The sequence below is a fragment of the Sebastes umbrosus genome, chromosome 17 (genome assembly GCF_015220745.1).
Source record: "Sebastes umbrosus isolate fSebUmb1 chromosome 17, fSebUmb1.pri, whole genome shotgun sequence".
NCBI classification, from domain to species: Eukaryota; Metazoa; Chordata; class Actinopteri; order Perciformes; family Sebastidae; genus Sebastes; species Sebastes umbrosus.
This window is the reverse complement of record NC_051285.1, coordinates 20,756,062-20,764,682: the sequence shown is the minus strand read 5'-3', so window position 1 is coordinate 20,764,682 and position 8,621 is coordinate 20,756,062.

The window sequence follows — 8,621 nt, the reverse complement described above, 5'->3', positions numbered from 1 at the left end:
CAGGAATTTTACGAGAAAGGAGATGTAACTTTAACTTTCCATGACCATCACGAGTCTGTGTTATAGAACATGCGTCAAGTTGATCATAAATGTAGTTATAGAGATATCATAGTTGTGTCTCTCTAGCCGAACAGCTACCGTGATGCTAACGTAGCAGCTAGGTGGCTCACGCTAGCAGTGGGAGGAAGTGGAGACACGTCGTCCATCTATCTATATACAGTCTATGGGTCAAACACTCAAGATAACTCAAAATATGTGACAGGAATGAGTGCTTTCAGCCACGTGGAGGAATATTCCGCTCTATACTGAAAACAGATGAGACACCAGGCCAAATATAGCGCACACGCTACCAACACTGAAGAAGCAGTAATATAATGATGTATGTCCATAATAAATTCACTAATGATGACTCAGACCATCCACTGCCATCGAAAAATTTGATACAGCCATGCATGCCCACACTTTGAGGCTGAGGGATTGTAAATGTCAGTGGCCTGTCAATCAGACTCAGTCCCACATGGGCAGTGAGATGGAGCCCGCTAAAAGGAGAGACCGAATGACGGGACACACATTAGTATCCTGTCTGACTCACTCCGTGTCCGACTGTCAATCTCCGAATATGTTTGAGGCACTACTTTACCGCTTTATGCATTTCCAAATTTCTATGCAGTGCCTGATTATCCCCCATTCAATACCTCACTGCTGGATGTTGATTGGTTCTCCCCCCTGAATAACTGTTTCAGGTCTTCCAATTGGCTGTGGCTTCAAATTGCTTTCCCCCCAATTTCAGTGGGGTTAAGTTGAAATGGAAAAGAAAATCTTTCTTCCAATCACTACAGAAATGAAAAGCGAAACCTTTGAAAAACATCCTTACAAATAACCAACATCCTGAGATATGCAGTAGAAGTTCTTAGAAACACAATATGGCTGATCTAGAAGCGGATCTAGTCTTTTTACTCTTTCACACTTTAATTTCTGCGACTTTCATTTCATTTCTGTGAATATTTATCAGAATGAATCATTTCATTGACATTAGTAATTTGATGATCCGGTGAAGTCACTGAATTAAAAATATCTCACACATTTAACTTTGCTGTGCAGAAAGCGATAATTATCGGATGCTTTCTCCCCAATCTAAACATTTTAACCACGGAAGGTTGTTTTAGATCTTAAATTTTGATTATGCGGGATCATACTGTGCAGTCCGCTAAGGGTTAAGATGTTTCCACCACCTGACAACACTGATGGGTCTGAAAAGTGAAGCCAATGCGGAAGTGCCTTAAACCTGCATTCTTTCTAACAGCCAGCAGGGGGCGACTCATCTGGTTGCAAAAAGAAGTCTGATTGTTTAGAGGTCTATGAGAAAATGAGTCTACTTCTCACTTGATTTATTACCTCAGTAAATATTGTAAACATGAGTTTATGGTCTCAATCGCTATTTCAAGTCTTCTTCAATACAGCGTGATGTTCATTTAGTAAATTATGGTCCCATTTAGAGTCAAATAAACCATAAAGCAGGGTATGTTTTATGGCGTGGCTACCTTGCGATTGACAGGTCGCTATCACGCCGTTGTCCGGTCTTGGAGTTGTCTGTGTTTTTGTCTTACAACCACTGACACTTTAACCACTGACACTAAATTTGTTTGACCAGAAGTACTAAATTTGGTGTTTGTGCTGCAAAAACTTGGAACAGTCTACAAAACACATTAAAACTTAACACCATTGTACCTATAGGGGATTTTAAATCCATGATTACAAACTACTGAATGTAATTGTTTTTAACAGTGTTCTATTGTTGTCTGGCTATTTGCTTCTTGTTAACTCTTTAATTATGTTCTTGTGTGTATTTACTCGGTTTTATTGTACTCTCGACTTCATTGAAAATGAAGATATGCCCTCAATGATTCATCGAGATTAAAATAAAGGTTGAATGAATGAATGAATGAATGAATGAACCCTTTCACAGTGTAAAATAAAGTTAGATATCACCTTTTTGGTCGCCTAAAATTATTCAGCGTTGTACTTAGCTCCGTCCTCGCCTGTCACTTCTGGTTGCAAAAAAACAAGATGGCGACGGCCAAAAACCATCATGGCGTTGGCCAAAATGCCGAACTCGGGGCTTCAAAACAGCAGTCCACAAACCAATCGGTGACGTCACGGTAACTACATCCACTTTTTATATACCGCCTGTGATATGCATATGGTCCATCACAGCCATCCAGATCTGGTATAGAGTCCAGCAGAGTCGTGTCATTTTCACTCTGCACACGCCAAGACTCTAGTGACACTAAACCAGTCAAGAGCCAAAATGGCCACTGGGCTTTTGTGTTGTTTAAATAAATCCCACTGTTGGAAATGAATATGTTCCTCTGGACTTTGATGCAGTGCAATATCCCGGGGTTTGAATAAAGAGACTCCAAAACACACCAATGACTTCCATCTGCTCTGTGAGTTATGCTTGTAAAATCTGCAATTAGATGCATAGTTAATTCTTGCTATCTATCCATTTATAGCTAGTGAGTTCGGTGGCAAAGACCACCAAGCTGTCAAGTGCTGGCACCAAGTCGAGAACATTTCATCTCCCGGCGCAATGACTCGTGCAGTGACAGAGCTGAAGAATTTATTAAGTGCATGGTGAAGTCGCCATGCTGCATGTTTCCACACTTATTTTTCAAACTTCGCTCCTTGTGATTAGAGACCTCGGCATTCTTAAGGATGAAGTTTCATCAAGAAAATATATTCTTGCAGTGCACGAGATTGCCAAAAGAATGTCTGAAATAATTAGTAACAGCCACCTGAAGTATGATGGGACATGGACAAGCTCCTGTGCAGAATGTGATGACCGTGAAGTGGAACTGGACAGCTTGGCAGCAGACCCCAGGAAGCGACATGACCTCCTGGTTGGAAATGGGATCTGGAGATTCAAGGATCATTAGAAATAGACCTTAATACATGAATGTGGCTACAGAGAAAATAAGGAACAGTGCCATAGTTTAGCACCTCAGTCAATTAAAAAAAAACGTCTGTAAATAGGAATTTGGTTCCTGGCATAATACTTTCTTGCTCCCTCCCATTGACTACCTCTTCAGCAATGTATCACTCCATTGATCAGCGCAAGAGGGAAGTGCAACTACAGCAGCGGCCTCCTACACAAGTCTGTATCAGCACCCCCACCCATGTCAATCCTCCCATCTGTTTGGCCATGAATTAATATGGACAATAAACTAGATGAGTTAACGAGAAAAGAGATCCAAGAGATGCAAAATACTGTTGCAATAAATCAAGCTTTTTATAGGTTTTGCAACGGAAATGTGACACAATTCTCTCCCTCCCTCTCTCTCTCTCTGTCAGCACCTTTTTCCATAACTTGGCAGCTGAAGACAAAAGTAGGCCAAACGGTAGGAGGATTTTGAAATTCTAACAGGTGGGGTAGGTGTCGTTCCAAATCTGAGAGTAATTAGTTTGATTAAAAGCCATGAATCTCAGCACATGGTGAAGTAATCGCTGCTCGTCATTTCAAATCATATGCACAAAGCGCATACATTTTTACATTTTTTGCAATGAAAAATATGTGAAATAGTGAAAAAGGAGTATATACACAGCACAAACTAGGTCCCCTGTGAATATAGGGGAATTAATTAGGGCTGTCAAAGTTAACAGGATAATAACGCGTTAACGCAAACTAATTTTAACGCCACTAATTTCTTTAATGCAATTTGCGATAGGTTGTAGTGAGCCGAGTTTTAAAGCTAGAGCAAAGATGATGGAATCATATAAAACTAGTTAACCTAAGGAATCCATTGTTACCAACCATGTCATACTAGCTTGCCGCGAAGGACGCTACATAACGCTCCAAACTTATGCTACATTTTGACGAGGAAAAGCTGGCTATTTTCAAAGGGGTCCCATGACCTCTGGCCTCAAGATATGTTAATGGCAATGTGTTATATGGGTACCCACGAGTCTCCCCTTTACAGACATGTCCACTTTATGATAATCACATGCAGTTTTGGGCAAGTCATAGTCAAGTCAGCACACTGACACACTGACAGCTGTTGTTGCCTGTTAGGTTTGAGTTTGCCATGTTATGATTTAATGCTAAAGACAGTACTTGTGAGGGTTTCTGGGCAATATGTGTCATTATTTTGTGTTGTTAATTGATTTCCAATAATAAATACATACAGACATTTGCATAAATAGTTGACAATTCACCCTTTAAGGTACATTTTGAACAGATACAAAATGTGCAATTAATCTGCGATTAACTACGGTCATTCATGTGATTAATTGAGATTAAATATTTTAATCGATTGACAGCCCTAGAATTAATGTTTTAATTTTTGTCACCACTTTCACCATTAAATCTTTGTTTTGGAGGTCAGACTTTTAACTGTATACTGTATATGTGGACGTTTTTTTAGATCATTTCTATTTGACCAATTCCCATTTACTGGGTAGTGTACAGTAGAGACTGCCAGGATAGAAAGAGGAAAACCACATGCAAAGAAGGACCCTGGTCAGATAAGACAAAAGGACATTGTGGTTATATGGTACGGTTTTAAAACACTGGGCTTCCAGGATGCCCCTGCATCTCGCGTCTACATCTTAACAGGTTTCTGAGTTTGCAGGGCAAAAAAACAAAAACATAATAGCAATGGAAGGTGAAAGACAACAGAAATGAAATTGCACCACAGCGCGGAAGCGAGTGCTCGAGGCATTTGGGAAACAGGTAAATGATCTTCCCAACACTTTCTCACTGAGAGAGGCTGGAAGGAAGGCCCATTTGCGCTCCTTTCAAATCCCTCAGATGTAGTGGACTGCTGTAGAGTACATCCTAAGTCTTCATTTCCCCGTCGGCCACACACACACACACACATCCCAGCGACAGGGGCAGCAACTCTCCTTTGGCAGGGACACTAAGCACTGAACAGCTCTCAGCACAGCAGGAGACTTTGGCCACCTGCATACTGTGGAGTGGAGATAGAGAGACAAATCCAACACTGAAATTGGTGATAGACACTCCAACATTTCCTTTTTTTTTTCCACTCCGAGGATTTCAGCAATTTGTTTTCTAGGTTTAAACTGCGCTTATGTATGAGGAGTGGCATAGAATGAAATAAATCAAAGAGTTCCCATCGCTGTGGGTGCTAAAACTGATTCGCTTTTATGGTGCGGGAAGAGGAAAGTATTGCTCCCCAGGTCCTGGTGAAGACCTATGTAAAATGTAAACAATGTCTGAGCCTACCTTTTGATCCTCGTTACAAGGGCCAACTACTGTGCGGTGTTCATTAGTGTGGAAATGATATGTGCAAACAAAGAGAGGCTCCCGAGCAGCGCGCTGCTGTGTCTTTACATCTCCGAATTGCAAATGAATGCAGCCTCCTTCACCTGGTCCCTGCAGGCAGCGTCCCAGTGCTTCCAATCAGTGCTTTATTGACAGCAGGCATCCAGCAGAAAACTGGGAGTGCTAATAGTAGAAGATGATGCCTGATAAACATGTTCTCCCCCTATAACTGCTTTTCCCCCCACATATTTTACTGCCTGGCAGGGTGGACTCCAAGCAAGGTCAAAATGTGGAGATGCTTGGCGAGCAGAGCAGCAGCAAAAAAATAAAAAAATGGCACAGTTTTGTGTAAGAGTCAGTTCTGACTCAGTTTGGCTGTTCTCCATCTGCTTTGTAATTTTAAAAGGTGCATATTTTTGTCCATATACTGGCACAGGATGTTGTTGGGGGAGACAAGTGGTTTCTATGAATAAATCAAGAAAAGTACACAATTTCAGACCAGATGAAATGTAAAAGATATGAGAAAATAACATAGACAGATGTTCTACTCAATACGCAAATGAAGCGTGTGCAGTTATGTTTAAGGTGCTAAATGCAAGATTAAGAGCATTATTGCCTCCGCACGGCTTTCAACATAGCAACGGCTGAGCCAGCGGCTCGTAGATAATGGTGCTCAACAGCGCTAACAGTGAAAACAATGGCAAAAAGTACTGACTCAGCTACTAGTGTTAACTAGAGGTGGGTGCTACGCTTCCGGGTTTATCAGCTGTAACCACCCAACCCAATATTGCATCGAAGTGTGTAATAGACCCGCCTGTCCACCAGAGGAAAGCTAGTGAGTGTCACGTTTTACCTCTTAGATATGTGGATATTACATGCCTTCATTAAAGTGTAGCACAAGCAGGGGGCAACAAAGCCACTGCAAAAAAAACACTTAGTTAGGTTAGGGGAAAACGTCATGGGTGGCCTTCAAATAAGTACGTAAACTAAATAAAATACATACGAAAACAACGTAACGTCAGTACAGAAAATCATGTGACAAATGTAACTTGCAAAACAAAACACTGCATCGAACATGGGTGTCCCACTTGAAAGTCCTGTTTGTTTGATCCATCCACCTCCGCACCCACCCACCATAAGTGGTCTTTCTCACTTTATATTCTACGTAACTAGCTCTGACTTATACTTCTGTCACTACACAACGCGTGACAAATGTAACGTGACAACCATCATTACAAAACATTGCACCTCTATGCAGGCAAGTAATATTCACGTCTCGGCGATGCAAAACGTGACACTGACGCGCTTTCTTCTTGAGGAAAGGCGGATCTATTACTTTGCCGTGGCTAAACCGCCATATGAAAGTAGTGCAGAGCAGCGGCCTTGAGATAGCCTGTCGGGCACGCTCACATGCACGAACATGCACTAAAAGCACGCGCGGACCGGCCTGGCAATATCAACAAAGCACAGAAAATCTCGGATTACAACACACTCACAGAGGGAGAGCGACTTCATTCTCTGCTCAGGTAGACATTACTCCTCTATATCTTTACATAGCGAATAGTTGTTTTCTGCTACATTAATTCTCTGGATATAGAGCACATTTAAGACCACTGGCATTCTACATTACTGTATAGGGCAGCCCTGTCCATGGAGGCGCAGCATTTAGACTCCCAGTGCAGCGAACGTCTGTAGCCAAACTGTTCTGTCTAAATAACAGGGAGGGTGGCACGGTAAACACAGACTTGCTTGGCTTTGTCGAGCTAATGACTTCCTGCTCCAGTGGCTTGTGAAACAGTGTTAGAGCCAAAATAAGTAAAATCGGGAGCAGAATTTAATCTGTCACTCAATGGAAAGCCTTTAAGCAGAAACATGCAGCCACCCAGAGGGTGCACGCAAGCGATGGGAAATTACAGCGAAAGCTCCCTGGCACAGAGTGAAGCAGGTTGTGTGTAGGAATGAGGGCTGCAGATTGGTTGGATAAATAAGGGTATTCTTTAAAGCGGAACACGCTGAGTGTGAATGTCAACCAAGGTGGTAATCTAAAACCATCAGTCCCTTTTGAGTCTAGGTAAGCTTCACCTACGTAGAATAGAGATTGATGTGGGGAGGAAGAGTGCTCTTGCTCTCGGGTTTTTGATCTTCCTGAATTCTCCCCCAAGCTCGGTTTTGAACTTTGTAGCTGTGCGGCGCTCATTTTTAACAACCCATGTAGTGCGAGCAATCCAGAATTAGTAATTTCAATGAATTGTTTGTTTCCTCTGTAGTCTCCTGGGAGAAGTGGAAGGGTATGATGAGAAGTGACTCCCGGGTGGATGAGCTAAAATTAATCAAACACATCAATGACTTGTTTAGCTAAAAAAAAATCACCCTGCCTCTTTTCTAACCTCCTTTTCTCCGACTGTTTTCTGACGGCGGTGAATTTGAAACCATCCAAATTATACTCCTATGCAATTACAGCAAGCCAACATTGATTCTGTAAACAAACAGCTGAATTTATTTACTAAAAATCACTCACAAATGATCTGTTCAATAATGAAAATAGACGAGCCTTTTCAAAAGATATGATCAACTTTTCGAAACATTATGTGTAATGCCAGCAACTCCAACTCAGAGGCAAATGAAAATAATATATTTTAAGTTTCATTAACAAGTCTATTCTGAATCACTGACATCAAAGTTTTCTGTGTTCCACATTAATATTCATGTGAAGCAAAGAAAAAAAAATGAGAAAATAAGACATGAAATGCAGATTAGCCTCTTCTGAGAAGATATGCAAATAGCAAGCGTTTCTTCTGCACACGAGCAGACAGTCCACATGCACATATTCTGTATATGCTTTTTTATATTCAAATCTACCTGCATGTAATTTAAATAAAATTCACAAGGTCACAATCATCTAAGGATATCATTGAAATTCTGGCCAAATATAGAAAATAATCAGCGAGTTTCATGTGTGACTCTGGATAGCAACAAATTACATAAAGGTATTGAAATATAAGAGCAGACTGGCTTTAATTTAAGGGTATTTTCGGCAGTATTCTATGAGATAATACTAGCCAATTAGACTGTTATCAGGTCATTAAATGGGGCGTTGGGCCTCATAGATGTGGGTCAGTAGGGCCCTGCTGCACCCAATAGTAGGTTTTGTCATCTATTCACAAGGTCGAGCATAAAAAAAAACTTAACTAAGTTTTGTTGCCTAAACCCAAAGAAGCTGTTTTGTGTATTCAAAACTTTTTTAACACTTCATGCAGTTTTACATGTTAGAATAGTTTAGTTTCACTTTCTCAACGTAGTAGCAAGGTTTTAATAGTTTCAAACTTTCAGTTAGTTT